This window comes from Thalassophryne amazonica, chromosome 4 (assembly GCF_902500255.1).
Source record: "Thalassophryne amazonica chromosome 4, fThaAma1.1, whole genome shotgun sequence".
Lineage (NCBI taxonomy): Eukaryota > Metazoa > Chordata > Actinopteri > Batrachoidiformes > Batrachoididae > Thalassophryne > Thalassophryne amazonica.
Genome location: NC_047106.1, coordinates 101,821,582 through 101,838,114, shown reverse-complemented (window position 1 = coordinate 101,838,114; position 16,533 = coordinate 101,821,582).

Sequence of the window (16,533 nt, the reverse complement as noted above, 5' to 3'; positions counted from 1 at the left end):
TTCCCCGCGGGCCAGCCTCCTTTGTCTGACGTTTGTTTTTATTTTGGCCCTGCTCGTGTCCATAGCCTCCTCAGCAGGGGGAGCTGTAGCCACACGGAGCTCTCTGGCAGTGAAGCGTGGGGACGACGTCACCCTTTCGGAACCGGAAGGGGGAGGGACGGCTCGTGCCCGGTCACGCCCCCCGGCCTGCTCCCGACGATGCTCATTCAAACGGTTGTCTAAGCGTATAACCAAATCGACAAGCCCGTCAAAATCCCGCGGTTCCTCCTTAGCCAGCAGGTGCTCCTTCAGGACCAGAGACAGTCCATTTACGAAGGCGGCGCGGAGCGCAACGTTATTCCAGCCGGACCTCGCTGCCGCGATGCGGAAGTCGGCTGCATACTCGGCTGCGTTGCGGCGCCCCTGTCTTATTAACAGCAGCACGCTCGAAGCGGTCTCACCTCTGTTGGGATGATCAAAAACTTGTTTGAACTCCCGTATAAACTCAGCATAAGACGTTAGGAGCCGTGAATTCTGCTCCCAAAGCGCCGTAGCCCAGGCGCGTGCCTCTCCTCGAAGCAGACTAATAACATAAGCCACCCGGCTGGCGTCTGACTCGTACATTGCAGGACGCTGTGAAAAGACGAGCGAACACTGCATGAGGAAATTTGCGCACATCTCAACACAGCCTCCGTACGGTTCCGGAGGGCTTATGTATGCTTCAGGGGACGGTGGGGGGGGGGTCGTTGAACGACCAGTGGAACGTCTGTTACAGGCCCAGGACCAGCCAGAGGAGTGGCTGCAGCAGCGCCCTGATCGCGCGCTTCCATCCTGGCGGTGAGAGCCTCCACCCTCCGGTTAAGGAGAACATTCTGCTCGGCCACTAAATCCGGCCGAGCCGTGAAGGCGGTTAAGATTTGCTGCAGCTCACTCAACACGCCTCCCGCTGACGCCTGCGCTCCTGGCTCTTCCATTGGCCATTCAAACTCGGGTTGACGCCCCTCGGAGTCCATGACGATTGGCCGAGAAATCCTGTTGTGAAGGTGTCGTAGCACGGACCCACAACAGGGGGCGCAAATGAACGGACAATGAGTAAGCCAAAAGTAACAATTTAATGTTGTGATAATACACAACTAAATTCACAGAATTTGCACAGTCAATTAACACCAGGTGACGTGTGGGCAGGCTCGAAGATAGAAGACCCCCGACGAGAGAGAAGCCGTGTCCCACATGGCTTCCACCACCAACGGCCTGAAGAACACTGGAGCCGCCAAGTCCCGAGTCCCCAGGTGGCCTCTGTCTTCAGCTGTCGACCCTGGTACTGCTGGCAGAAAGCAAAGATAAGATGTATGAGTGTGAGTCCGCACACTCAGTAATCCACAGTCCAAACACAGTTAGGAGGGAGCACCTCCACCTCCAATCACACACACTCGTGCAGCTCCTGGTCAACCACTTATCTGGGTTGGGGTGTGAGGCGAAGCCGTCGCTGTCACACCAAACGCCAATCCTCCAGATAAGGCAACACTCTAGGAAAATGGCTGCAATAGAAGTTCAGGTTATTACACACAAAGTGTTAGTCAGCAGAGAAATTACCTTTCCAATGATAGTCGATTTCTCGGCGAGGAGGTGGAGTTGCAGTCCGGCTTTTATGATGGTGATGATGACGATGAACGAGTGACAGCTGGTGCAGGGGATGAATGACAGCTGTCACTTCTTCTGGGTCTGGCGCCCTCTCGTGCTTGGAGCCCGCACTCCAAGCAGGGCGCCCTCTGGTGGTGGTGGGCCAGCAGTACCTCCTCTTCAGCGGCCCACCTAACAACTATTACTCTGAGTGTCCTTGTTTTAATACTGCAATTCTGCACTAAGTGGAATTGATGAGACATTAAAAAATAGTTGACTCAGTTTTTTTTTATAAATAATGATTGCAAACATTAAGAAGCAGCTTGGGTTTATAAAGGCAATCACAATTAATCACAATACAGCATTGAGTCCAGCTCCATAGTACTGTATGATTTGGAGGTCATGGTGCTGACGAAAAAACCAGGAGGCAGAGCTGAAAGTACTGCATTATTTTTCCTTTGGAGTGACAAGAATGGACTGGGACTGGGAAGGAGCATATCACAGAGACTTAGCAGATATAGGACAGTTTAGTGGCCAAATGAGAGAGGTGTGACTGAAATGATTTTGGCTTGTGCAGAAGAGGGATGTGGAGTATATCGGGAGAAGGATGCTGATGATGGAGTCATAAGACAGGATGGAGAACTGGAAGGGAAGAAAAGACTCATAGATGTGATGAGGGAGGACACAAAGGTGATTCATGCAACAGAGGAAGATGCAAGAGAGGTGGTGTGCTGGAGACAAACGAACTGCTGTGGTTACCCCTAATGGGAGCAGACAAAAAAGAATATACTATTACAATGATTCAATGTCCAATTTAAACATGCATCAGTGTTGGCCCTATGTCATGTTGCCCGCTGGGGCAATAAAGATGGAAATGGACTATGCACTTATTTCAACTTACTCACCGTTATTATTCATTCACAACATAATTCATAATTATTACTTCACAACATTTTACCTGCAATCTATATGAATAAATTGGCTTTATATTTACTTTATTCAAATCATTTCACCTTACCTGTTGGAATTGTAGAAAGTGCTACAGTTTTTTAAAACAGGTGAGGAGGAAAAAGCCTTTAATGTCAACTAACTGGTTTTCAGTGTTCTGTTGCTGCAGGTAGATGTTAAATAATAAAGTGAGATGCACTTATTTTTTTTTATTATTTTTTTTTATTTATTTATTTGGCGATACTGGTGGTTTCACCATTTTTCCACAGTGTTATAATATTAAAAACAGGAAGTTGTGTTGTTATGGTTGCTTTAAAAGTCAACTTTGTATTATGCAGCAGTTTAAACTCTGGTAATATCACAAAAATTATTCATGGTTACCTGATTAAGAAAATAAATAAATAAATTGCATCTTCAAATGTCCTTTCTATCATTGCCAAACGTAAGGGGAAACAGTGCTCTTGAGTAGGTTGGAAATTTATGTCATACTGTCTTAGAAAACAATGTAAACAAATGGTTTTCATCTGCCACATGCTCATCAGGTGAATACAGCACAATTTGCTTCCAAAATAGATCTGTCCAACCCACAGACATCTTTGGACCATGTACCTTGACTTGGGTCTTGTCCACACGGAAAGGAAACTTTTCCTATACAATCTTTTTCTTTGTCATTTTCAAAAAGTGTTCCGTAAACATGACACAGTTTCAAGAAATGTCTGTGTCCACACCAGGTGAAACTGCCTGAAAATGCGAAAGTACTACATACGAGGTCTGTTAGAAAAGTATCCGACCTTTTTATTTTTTTCAAAAACCATTTGGATTTGAATCACGTGTGATTGCATCAGACAAGCTTGAACCTTCGTGCGCATGCGTGAGTTTTTTCACGCCTGTCGGTTGCGTCATTCGCCTGTGAGCAGGCTTTGTGTGAGCAGTGGTCCACCCCTCTCGTCGGATTTTTATTGCGAATAAATGTCTGAACGATTTGGAGCTTTGCTGCATCAATTTTTTCCAGAAACTGTGAGAGACCTCCAGGTGGACACCATTTGGAAAATTCAGATGGCTTTCAGGGACGATTTTATGGGGATTACACAGATTAAGGAGTGCTCCAGCTGGTTTAAAGACCGCCCACAGCTGCTGAGAGCACACCGCGCTCCGAGCGCCGATCGACAGGCTGAATCAACCAGATCATTTCCAACGTGAAGGCTTTGTTGATCCGGGATGTCATCTGACTTCCACAAAAATGGCAGGAGATGTGGACATCAGTACTTTTTTGGCACATTACACTGTTACAGGAGTTTTTTTCATGGAAAGAGAAGTGGAGGGATGCACCACGGAGCCATTCATGGCGCGGCACAAAACCACCTCCGTGTTGGTCTCACAGGACGGCTTTGAGATGGCTTTCAGATGGCTTTCTGTGATTTTTCAGTCGTGTGACTATCCGAGAAATTGTGGATGAGCCTGGACATGCCAGAACATGTCCTGTGAGGCTTCATCACGGCGTTGCTTTGCACCATGCGGCAGCGCCGCGACGCGCGGAATTCCTCCGCACGTCTGTCTCAATGTGCCGAAAAAGTGCTGATGTCCACGTCTTCCACAATTCCTGTGCTAGTCAGATGACGTCCCGGATAAAACACAGCGTCCAGTTTGGAAATGAACGGCACATTCCACTATTACAGGAGTTTTTGTCATGGAAAGAGGAGCAGAGGAATTCCATGCGTCGCGGCGGTGATTCAGGACACTTGTAAACTATCTACCCCATTGATTCTCTGCGCTGTTTTATGTACTATGCAGACTAAAGGTTTAAATGCCATCAAATTTCCAAGATGCACTCAAAGTGTAAGCTTAACTTTGGATGCACCCTCAGTGTAAGTTTAATTTTGGCTACATGTTGCCCTATTGCATACCATCTATTTTGTTAAAGTCTGTGGTTGTTGTAAATATGTAGTTTCGAACAATATATAAATTTGTCGAACACATATGTTTGTTGTGGGCTGGGGTGTTTGGCTGGCTTGGTTTTTGTTTTCTGTTTCTCCCACCAGGTGGTATGCATTCAGGACTGAGTGGCTGAGCATCAGGACCTCACCCTGAACACCTGAGGCTTGTTTTCACATGCAGGTCATCAGGACTCACGGCTGTGGTGTATTTTGTCTTAATCAGAGATTGTTGCATTTAAACCTTGAATGCACAGTGTGTGATTGCCAGAGACTCGACCTTGTGAGCAGACGTGTGAGATCGACGTCAGGAGAACAATCTCACCATCACGGATGCAGAGACCGCTCCAGGTTTGACGCCACAGTCTGTGAAGGAGGATTGGGTGAGGTCTCACACTCTTCAGCACACTTCCTGAGGTAACTTGGTTTTGGTGACTTTTATGAAGTAATGACAGTGGATTTGGTGTCCCTCACACCTTGTGTTAGTGAGCTGTCACGTTATGTTAATTGTCTAATCAGCTTCTGCTGCAGTGGAGATTTGAACTGAGTTGTTCCGTGCCTGCAGGGTAAGAAGCTGATGTATAGATTTAATCCAGGAAGTGTTTGCTGATTGCGTGCACCTTTGAGTTGTGTCTCTGTGTGGAGTTGGACTCACCTCATGTTTTCTTTCTTCACAGACTCGGTTTGTCGCGGACACCTGGGGGGTGTCGGCGGGGTCCCTGGGTCCGAACTGCTGTGGCTCCGGACCGTTTGCGCTGTTGAGAGCGCGCCGTGTTTCCACCTCACCAGACCGCGGACCTTTTAGTTGTTTAGCACCGCACCCACTGTTATGTTTATTAAATTCTGTTATCTTTTGAACCGTGCTCTGCTTATTTTATGCTGGGTCCTTTCAAACGCTGGGTCGGTGCTCCAACCGCGTCCGACACATAACAATGTTGTCTCTATCGATTAAATATTCACAATCCTATTTTCTAATATTATACAAATAACGTCTCAATAAAGAATAATGTTGTTGTTTTGTTTTTTTCCCATACAGTACCAGTCAAACATTTGACACACTTTTCCATTCAACTGAATGAATTAAAACATTTGACAGGTAAGATATGTTCGAAATATTCATCTCATATATTTGCTGTATTGATCCGTTACATGGATATTATTGGAAATCTGTTTTTATGACAAGTAAACAGCACACTGTCCACAAATACAGTAATGAATCATTATAATTAAGCCGGAGAATTATCTAATGTATTTTGACTGTCAACCTCTCATTAAACAGCAGTTAGATCTTGACAGGAAGAATCTTCTCTTGTTTTTTGTTGTTGTTGTTGTTGTTGTTGTTTTGCACACAGCAGCTTTTTTTTCCATTCCCTTAAATGATCACAGCAATCACTCACTCTTTGACACAAAGCAGCTCTCACAGACAAACTGCAACGTAACCTTTTATGACCACATGCAATTATGATTCTGAACATACAACACATTCACTTGGAAGGCAAATGACAAAATGTTCCACAATATGGCTGAAATATTGTAAATGTGTAGCAGTAATATCGGGGGGATTTTTTTTTTTTCTCATAATAATAGAAATGAATGCCTCGTCCACTGTTGCCTGTAGCAGCAGCTAATCCTGCTCATGACTCGAGTCACTGTCGGCACAACAATGCACCAAGAGGCATCTCTGTCTGCTCCAAAAACTGGATTACATTAACAACTCGACAACAACAACTCCAATAAGCACAAAAACAATGCTTTAATGTGTGGTGATTAACAGTGTTCACTATTCCTCTTGTAATAAATAATGCCCACTACTTTACATGCCCTATTACCAAATACTCCCCCAAGTAAACCCCTGGACATTTCTTTGCCTTCTAATTTCACTGTCTGGTGATGATGGTGGGCTTTTAAGATAAATATGTCTTTTTCATTTTATATCATTTCTTCAGGGTGGTGCTGTAATGATGTGATAGAGATAGATCTGTCTGGCACCCCCCCCCCCCCTCCCAATCTGACACCTTGGTTTCCTCCTCCGGCCACTCATATATCAAATAATTACACTGTGGTTCTTCAGGGAGGAGAAAACTTTACCCATTAAGCAGCACTCATTAACACAGTTGGAAAAGGGGCAGGGGACTAACTTGAATGGACAGGCTTATTTCCTTATCACACAGACCCAATTGAAATGCGGTACTCGCCAAAGCTGGGTTTACTTACCTCACGCAGGATCCGACTCACAACGAGCAAGCTAGTGATCGTTTTGTTATCAGTATTTTAGGGCATACATCAATTAACCTTGAACTGTCTGGGAACTGCCAACAAACGCTCCCTGGTGGACTGTATGAGACGAAGCTGTGCCAAGTCCAACACAAGCAGTGCTGCTGTGATCGACAGCATTTTAAGATCTGCTTTTGATGAAGGGATCCCGCTCTACTTGTGCACAAAAGCTAAATGTCACTTATTTTATAGATGTCTGTGGTGTAATGCAGTCTGTGGAGTGTGTAAGCACTGAAAGTGATTTCAAGTCAGACTGAAGAGTCTGCCACATAATAATGATGATTAATGCTCAGCAGCGATAATGCTTCTTCGCTAGTGTCTATTTCATGTCTGACTTCGTCCGTATGGCTTTATAGCTTACTAGCTCAAATGGGTTCCATCTATTTTTCATCCACATTCTGTTCTGTGCATGCAATAACCACATAAAGCTTGAATTTTATTACTTCATACAGTTGGCATTCAGTCAGTGGTTTTTAATAGCTTATGCACAAGACCTCAAAGGCAATTCTAAGTGAAGGATCGGAGCCTTATGACCAATTCTACTTCTGATTTTCATGGGCAGAATCTGAAGGCACAGGCAGGGGACAGATAATATCTGTTGTGGTGGCCATTGGTTTGCATTCCTGATTTTTGCTCAACACTTTACTAGACCATCACTTCCCCTTATAACCTTATATCATCCAAGTCGTCAAAAAAATCTTGAGCTGTAAACAGTGAACAGCTTGTGGATGGCTGAACATGAGGAAGTTTAGCCACAGTCTCAAATGAAATTCTTGGATTATGTTTATTATTACTAGTTAAATTAGAATAATATCTTTTTTATCACCTGATAATGTGTTTGTCAGATTAAAAGACATTGTAGAACCTTCACCACCAATTATTATTACATACATTTATTAATACATACATTTACTTAAGATTTGAGGCTGCATTTATCATTTTTACTTTGTGTGGATTAAAGAAGATCCAGAATAAATTCAAACCTGTGCAACTAATTCTTGTTAAGTAATAAAGTAATTAATAATGTATGCTGCACAATTCATTCCGCCCTGGCTAAAGAATAGACCAAAGATATCATTACAAGTCCAAAATTACCACGGCATACATGCCCATGATGAGTGTATGTAAACTTCCTGCCACAACTGTACATTTTTTTAAATTAGCGTGTAATCTTTAATACATTACTTTTCTGAGTAACAGCCCCAACACTGCTCATTCCCTCACTGACAGGGGTGACATCTGACACCACTGGAAAACGTCATCTGCCACAGCACCTGCCACTCCCTCAGCATGCTGGCCATTGTGACAACCTGACCAAAAGTACGAGGTGTATTCACATCCTGAGATTTGTCCACTTCCAGGGCTTAACACCTTTGATAGTCCAACCACTGCAATGTAGAGTTTAACTATCACCATCAGCAGTAGTGGAAGGTAGTGTTGGTGCTCACCGACATAAAACACGTCAGGTTTGGACCCAGGCAACACTATGCAGTGGACATCGCCTCAGCACCACACCAATCACCACCATCCAATGTCAAGACCCTTGGTACTCACCTATGATTTCTTTTTTTCCCAGCAATGAGGCTCCGAATGGCTCTGCCCCATCCTGTTCATAAAGTGTGCCACCTTCTGATGAAAGACAGAATTTGGAAAGAAGCAAGATATTTTCTGTTTGCTTGCAAAATGTTTTGAGGCAGCTGAAGTACCAATCATGCCATCAACCCCCCGAAAAGTGTCGTGTAGGTGGACAACCCATGTTCGAGGCTGAACAAATACTGAAAATGGACTATGCATGGGCCTCAAGATGTGATGGTAGTCACATTTTTTTTTATTTTGTTTTAAGCCCTGGTCCCACCAAATAAGGAAGAATAATGAGCCACACAGCATGTTTTTATTTTTGTTTTGTTTTGGGGTTTTTTGCTGCTGTTGACCAATCACCACCTGGTGGTGAGTTGGATCTGCTGGGAGGGGAGGAAGCCAGTCAGACCTGGCAGGCCCAAACGTATCATGAGGGTCTGCTGGGAACGACTGGCGGAACCCTCTGTCAGTGAGGTCTTCAATTCCCACCTCCGGGACAGCTTCTCCCAGATCCCAGGGGAGGTTGGAGACATGGAGTCCGAGTGGACCATGTTCTCCACCTCTATTGTCGATGCGGCCGCCTGCAGCTGTGGTCGCAAGGTCTCTGGTGCCTGTCATGGTGGCAATCCCCAAACCCGGTGGTGGACGCCAGAAGTAAGGGATGCCGTCAAGCTGAAGAAGGAGTCCTACTTGTCTTTGTTGGTAGGTGGGACCCCAGAGGCAGCTGACAGGTACCGGCAGGCCAAGCGTGCTGGAGCCTGTGCAGTCACAGAGGCAAAAACTCAGGTCTGGGAGGAGTTCGGAGAGGCCATGGAGGAGGATTATCGGTCTGCCTCGAAGAAATTCTGGCAAACCGTCCGACGCCTCAGGAGGCAGAAGCAGCTCTCCGCCAACACTGTCTATAGTGCGGGTGGGGAGCTGTTGAACCTGACTGGGGATGTTGTTGGGCGGAAGGAATACTTCGAGGATCTACTCAATCTCATCGTCACGTCTTTCCCAGGCCGAAGTCACCGACGGGGTCAGAAAACTCCTTGGTGGCAAGGCTCCTGGGGTGGATGAAATCCATCCTGAGTACCTTAAGTCTCTGGATTTTGTGGGACTGTCCTGGTTGACATGTCTCTGCAACATCGCGTGGCGGTCAGGGACAGTACCCCTGGATTGGCAGACCAGGGTGGTGGTCCTTCTGTTTAAGAAGGGGGACCGGAGGGTGTGTTCCAACTACAGGGAGATCACACTCCTCAGCCTCCCCGATAAGGACTATTCCAGGGTGCTGGAGAGGAGAATTCAACCGATAGTCGAACCTCGGATTCAGGAGGAGCAGTGTGGTTTTCACCCTGGTTGCGGCACACTGGACCAGCTCTACACCCTCCATCAGGTGCTCGAGGGTTCATGGGAGTCCGCCCAACCAGTCCACATGTGCTTTGTGGATCTGGAGAAGGCGTTTGACCGTGTCCCTCGAGGTGCCCTGTGGGGGGTGCTCCGGGAGTATGGGGTCCAGGGTCCTTTGCTAAGGGCTATCCGGTCCCTGTACAACTGCAGCAGGAGCTTGGTTCGTATTGCTGGTAGTAAGTCAAACCTGTTTCCAGTGCACGTTGGCCTACACCAGGGCTGCCCCTTGTCACCGGTTCTGTTTATTACCTTTATGGACAGAATTTCCAGGCACAGCTAGGGTGTAGAGGGGGTCCAGTTTGGGAACCACAGAATCTCATCTCTGCTGTTTGCGGATGATGTGCTCCTGTTGGTTTCATCAACCAGGACCTTCAGCGTGCACTGGGGCGGTTTGCAGCTGAGTGTGAACCGTCCGGGATGAAGATCAGCACCTCCAAATCCGAGGCCATGGTTCTCGACCGGAAAAAGGTGCCTTGCCCACTTCAGGTCAGTGGGGTGTCCTTGCCTCAGGTGGAGAAGTTTAAGTATCTCGGGGTCTTGTTTACGAGTGAGGGACGGATGGAGCGTGAGATTGCTGTCGCTGTATCGGACCGTCGTGGTGAAGAGAGAGCTGAACAGGGGGGCAAAACTCTAGATTTACCGATCGATCTACGTTCTGACTCTCACCTATGGTCATGAGATTTGGCTCATGACCGAAAGAACAGGATCACGAGTACAAGCGGCCGAGATGAGTTTCCTATGCAGGTTGGCTGGGCACTCCCTTAGAGATAGGGTGAGGAGCTCTGTCACTCAGGAGGAGCTCAGAGTCGAGCCGCTGCTCTTCCACGTTGTAAGGAGCCAGCTGAGGTGGCTCGGGCATCTTGCCCCCTGGACGCCTCGCTGGAGAGGTGTTCAGGGCACGTCCCATCAGGAGGTGGCCCCGGGGAAGACCCAGATAACGCTGGAGGGACTACCTCTCTCTGCTGGCTTGGGAATGCCTCTGGATTCCCCTGGAGGAGTTGGGGGAGGTGTGTGGATCGGGAGGTCTGGGCGGCTTTGCTTGAGCTGCTGCCCCCGTGACCCGACCTAGGATAAGGGGAAAAAAATAGATGGATAGATGGATGCTGCGAGAGGATTTATTCAACTATTGTGGGAGAATGGTGGCTCTTAGACGCATTATTTTCAATTAACGAGGCTCAACTCTGAGCATGGCGCTAATTTCAAGATGTTACTACAAGGCATGTTTGTTTGTGGCGCGGACGAGGCTACTAAATTCCCATTATCTGAGTGCCTGGCAGCTACATGGGACCTAAGAGGCTATTTTTGAAGCAGCTCAGCCCTCTGTATATAAAATAATTATTTTGTAGCAAATTAATCATTTTCTGTCAAACCTTGAACATTGAAAACACCTCTAATCACTTCTGGAATCACAGAAGACTGGATGCTTTTTTCCTCTCTTTCCTGCTCCATGAGGAACGTATTTTGGATCAACTTAAAGGTAACTATTTTTAATGTTTTTATAGCTTGGTAAAACTGTTGCATGTTCATTCTTAGCTGTAAAAGTGTGTCTATGATAGATTTAATATCTTGTTAATGGATCAGATTGAGCGCACTGACACAATGACTCGTGCGCAAAACCAGCATTTAGGCACAACGTCAGCTTGCAAAAGAGTGACTTTGCAGTTAATAATGGATGAACACAAAGTTAAAAGTTGGACCACAGTGTCAAAGTGGCTGTGTGTTTAAAGCCGCAGGAGAAATAACGCCAGTGAAGCCGCGAGAAGGAGCGCAGAGCTGTCTAGGAACACAGAACGAGAGAGTGCAAAAGAGCGATTTTGCAAACATAGCACAATGTTAAAACTTGTATCATGGTGACTGTGAGCCGTGGAAGAAATAAAGATTTTTTTTTTTTTTTTGGAAGCGATCCACAGTTGAGGCAGCGCGCACTCACTCAGTGCAATGTCTTTTTTTGGACTGCATTTAAAAAATGTGACAACATCTTGAATGGATGCTGTGAATTGAAAACCCACACTTTAAAGGGACCAAGTGTGGGAGTGCTGGAGGTTTAGACCAAACCTGTGTCTAAACGTGCACCAACGTTGCATTATCATGGCGCTACATGGATCATATGTGGCTTGACGTGGATCATATGTGGCAACATGAGCCATTCGAGGCTGGACGGGGCTCAAATGACAGGTTGGTCGTGGCCCACTAGAGGCTGATATGTGGCACATGCGAGGTACAAAGAGGCGCCTTAGTAGTGGATACTTGAAAACTCAAAATGTGGATCATTCTTCAAATAATCGTTGACGTACCCATGCGTGGCTCATTATTCATGGCTTATTATTCGTGGGACACTATGGGGCACAGTTAGTGCCCCATAGTGTCAGCAGCAAGGCCTCTAAGCAATCGCTCATGAGAACTGCACCTGACTGATGGAAAGTGACTACTGGGTTTTGCTGTCTCACGATAACGATACTATTAGTGAGGCTGTTTTGTGATCTGTAATTCCAATAGCCATGGCCACAAATTGGTGTAGCGAATACAGCCACGGACATATCTTTATAGAATCAAAAGGTCCCTTAATTTTCCTTTTTTAACAAAGAGCTGTCTCTCCAGACATTCTTTATGGCCCCTTCACACATAACACAGTTGAGGCCAAATGGCGCATGAAGGAGGATTTGAACGGCAGTCGTGGAAAATAGGAGCCACCTCAAACGCCTTGTACAGCAGTTGCCACATCCATTTGGGCACAGCACATGCACTCTACACTCACGTGTCACTCGTGCTGGAAACCCAAGATCACAACATCCGCACAGCATGTCAAACGCAGGTCGGACAAATCGTGCCGCAGCCGAGGGGCTGCACAAAATTATCGGCCATGTCGAACCATGGCCAAAAGTCGCAATCGAGGCAGCCTTCAAGGTGACCGAATGACGTCGAATGGCGTCCGAGTGCCATTCGACCCACTCTCGGCCGGTGTCCAAGTGCCACCAACGAACATTCAACACCACTCACAGGGCACTTAGAAAAGGTTGGGCCATTCATGCAGCCAGCACGAAAGTACAAAGCAGGCGACCACTTTTGGCATGCAAGTGTGCGGTGTCTCCCCCTCCCCCCAGCAACACAAATGGTATGCAAGTGTGCTATAACCCCCAACAAAACAAATGGTGTGTGAGTGTGCAGTCTCCCCCGAGCAACACAAATGACATTCGAGTGTGTCGTTTCCACCCCCAGTAAGATGAATAGTGTGTGTGTTGTCTCCCCCATACACACACATGATCAAACATTGTCGAGGTGCAGCTGAGGTGGGGAAGGCTCAAACGGTGGCCGGAGTGCAATCGCTCACTTCTGGACGGCTGTCATGTCCATGCTGGAACAGCTGACCGCTGTGTCCTCACAACTCACAGCTGGAGAACACATATAGTGCCATGAAGAACATCAGCTCTCAACACGCCACCATGATGGACGTGTGGGCAGGGATTGGATTGTCATCTTTGTATTTTCTGAAACAAAGTTCTTTGAGTTGAGTACCTTTTAAATACCTTAAAACATGCTTAACAGTAGTCCACTGTTTGGTTGTTGGTTTGTTGAAATATTGAGACAATCACCACAAAACTTAAATCTGGCCTTGTACAGGTTGCCAGGTAAATTAAACTACCAACAGCCTCTCTGTAGTTCTTTAGATTTGTCAACTCATCAGCATGTTCACTTCTTCACTGTTGTCTAGTTTTTGTTCAGAAGGAGTAACTCTCATATTGCAATTCAACATGTGAAATCACTCCAATATTTTATGTAAATATGTGCTTTGTCACATTTTAACATAGTCAGTACTCTGCTCAAAGTCAGTTCATAAAAAATGTGTGAGGTTACTAAGATCTTTCATACATAACTTGTAGTTTAGGATTTCTTTGACACATCTCATCAAATCATCATTACTGGAGGCAATAATTAAATCATCCACCCAAATAATAATGTACACTTTCTCATTGTTACTTTGCTCATAGTACATAGTTACTCATCATAGTACAGAAACAGCATTAGTGAAGGTTACAAATGATCTTCTTATGGCCTCAGACAGTGGACTCATCTCTGCGCTCATCCTGTTAGACCTCAGTGCAGCTTTTGATACTGTTGACCATAACATTTTTTTGCAGAGATTAGAACATGCCATAGGTATTAAAGGCACTGCGCTGCAGTGCTTTGAATCATATTTATCTAATAGATTACAATTTGTTCATGTAAATGGGGAGTCTTCTTGACAGACTAAGGTTAATTATGGAGTTCCACAAGGTTCTGTGCTAGGACCAATTTTATTCACTATATACATGCTTCCCTTAGGCAGTATTATTAGACGGTATTGCTTAAATTTTCATTGTTACGCAGATGATACCCAGCTTTATCTATCCATGAAGCCAGAGGACACACACCACTTAGTTAAACTGCAGGAATGTCTTTCAGACATAAAGACATGGATGACCTCTAATTTCCTGCTTTTAAATTCAGATAAAACTGAAGTTATTGTACTTGGCCCCACAAATCTTAGAAACATGGTGTCTAACCAGATCCTTACTCTGGATGGCATTACCCTGACCTCCAGTAATACTGTAAGAAATCTTGGAGTCATTTGTGATCAGGATATGTTCTTCAATGCGCATATTAAGCAAATATGTAGGACTGCTTTTTTGCATTTGCGCAATATCTCTAAAATTAGAAAGGTCTTGTCTCAGAGTGATGCTGAAAAGCTAATTCATGCATTTATTTCTTCTAGGCTGGACTATTGTAATTCATTATTATCAGGTTGTCCTAAAAGTTCCCTGAAAAGCCTTCAGTTAATTCAAAATGCTGCAGCTAGAGTACTGAAAGGGACTAGAATGAGAGAACATATTTCACCCATATTGGCTTCTCTTCATTGGCTCCCTGTTAATTCCAGAACAGAATTTAAAATTCTTCTTCTTACTTATAAGGTTTTGAATAATCAGGTCCCATCTTATCTTAGGGACCTTATAGTACCATATCACCCCAATAGAGCGCTTCGCTCTCAGACTGCAGGCTTACTTGTAGTTCCTAGGGTTTGTAAGAGTAGAATGGGAGGCAGAGCCTTCAGCTTTCAGGCTCCTCTCCTGTGGAACCAGCTCCCAATTCGGATCAGGGAGACAGACACCCTTATTACTTTTAAGATTAAGCTTAAAACTTTCCTTTTTGAAAAAGCTTATAGTTAGGGTTGGATCAGGTGACCCTGAACCATCCCTTAGTTATGCTGCTATAGACTTAGACTGCTGGGGGGTTCCCATGATGCACCCAGTGTTTCTTTTTATTCACCTCTTTTTGCTCTGTATGCACCACTCTGCTTTTAATCATTGGTGATTGATCTCGGCTCTCTTCCACAGCATGTCTTTTTCCTGATTCTCTCCCCTCAGCCCCAACCAGTCCCAGCAGAAGACTGCCCCTCCCTGAGCCTGGCTCTGCTGGAGGTTTCTTCCTGTTAAAAGGGAGTTTTCCTTTCCACTGTCGCCAAGTGCTTGCTCATAGGGGGTCGTTTTGACCGTTGGGTTTTTTCTGTAATTATTGTATGGCTTTTGCCTTACAATATAAAGTGCCTTGGGGCTACTGTTTGTTGTGATTTGGCGCTATATAAATAAAATTGATTTGATTTTGATTTGATTTGATTTGCTGTAAACACAAGCATGATCGCCATAATAGTCTGGTCGCTTCCTCTAACAGGATAGCATTTTTCTATTGGTTTGTCTTCTTCATTTTCAACTTTCTCTACATTTTCTTCTTTCAGTGATTTATTATCACACTCCACCGTCTCATTTTCTGAGTGCATTTCTTGGCTTTCGCTTGTCTGTAGAATGACTGGTGTGGTTTTCTCCGAATGTCCTTTGATAACAAGATCATCATCCTCTGCATCCAGCACTTCTTCATCCATTTTAGACATAAACTCTACAAGTCTGTGTTTTTGTATTTTCTTGTTGCAGGGAGAGTAAACCATATAGGCTGGACTATTTTTTTGTCATAACCAACAAATACGCCTCTCTCACATTTAGAGTCCAGTTTTCTGATGATGAAGCATAGCACACTTGTCCAAATTTCTGCATTCTGGCAGTATTTGGCTGTCTGCCTGTTAAGATGTAGTAAAAGGAGTCTGTTTAGTGTGATTGTTAAAGCATCTGTTCCTCCCCACAGCAGCCGTCTGAACAGCATAGGTCCATATCATCTTTGGTAATCCACTCTCTATGAGCATACACCACCATCTCAAATAGAGTTCCCCAGTTACATTCAGCAGTACCATTTTGGCGTGGAGAATATGGGGCTGAAGTCTCATGCCTTATACTATTCCTGCACATTAATGCTTTGTATTCTCTGCCTGTGTACTCTGTGCCATTGTTGAATCTCATGCATTTTATTTTGCATAACGAACTATATCGGCTATGAACTTCTCTGTTCCTTGCATTGTATCGCTTTTATTTTTAAAAAGTATACAAACACCACACTAGAATAGTCATCTGTAAAGGATAGTGCATATTTATGACCATCTTTAGATATTGGATCTATAGGACCGGCTACGTCTGTGTGCACCAAGTCCAGGGGTGCTTTGGCCCTCTCGTCTGGCTTCCTGTTCCTATGTTGAACAAATTTTCCCTGAGTGCAAACCTCACAATTTGGAATTTCTTTATTTCCTTAATTTTTAATATCCATCCCATCAACAATATTTGTTAGCTTCATTAAATCTGCATAATTGCAATGCCCTAAGATTTCATGCCAACCCTGCAAATCAAGGCTTTTCTTACACTGGTCATTGCAGTCATTTTCTGCTGTGTGCAAGTAATAG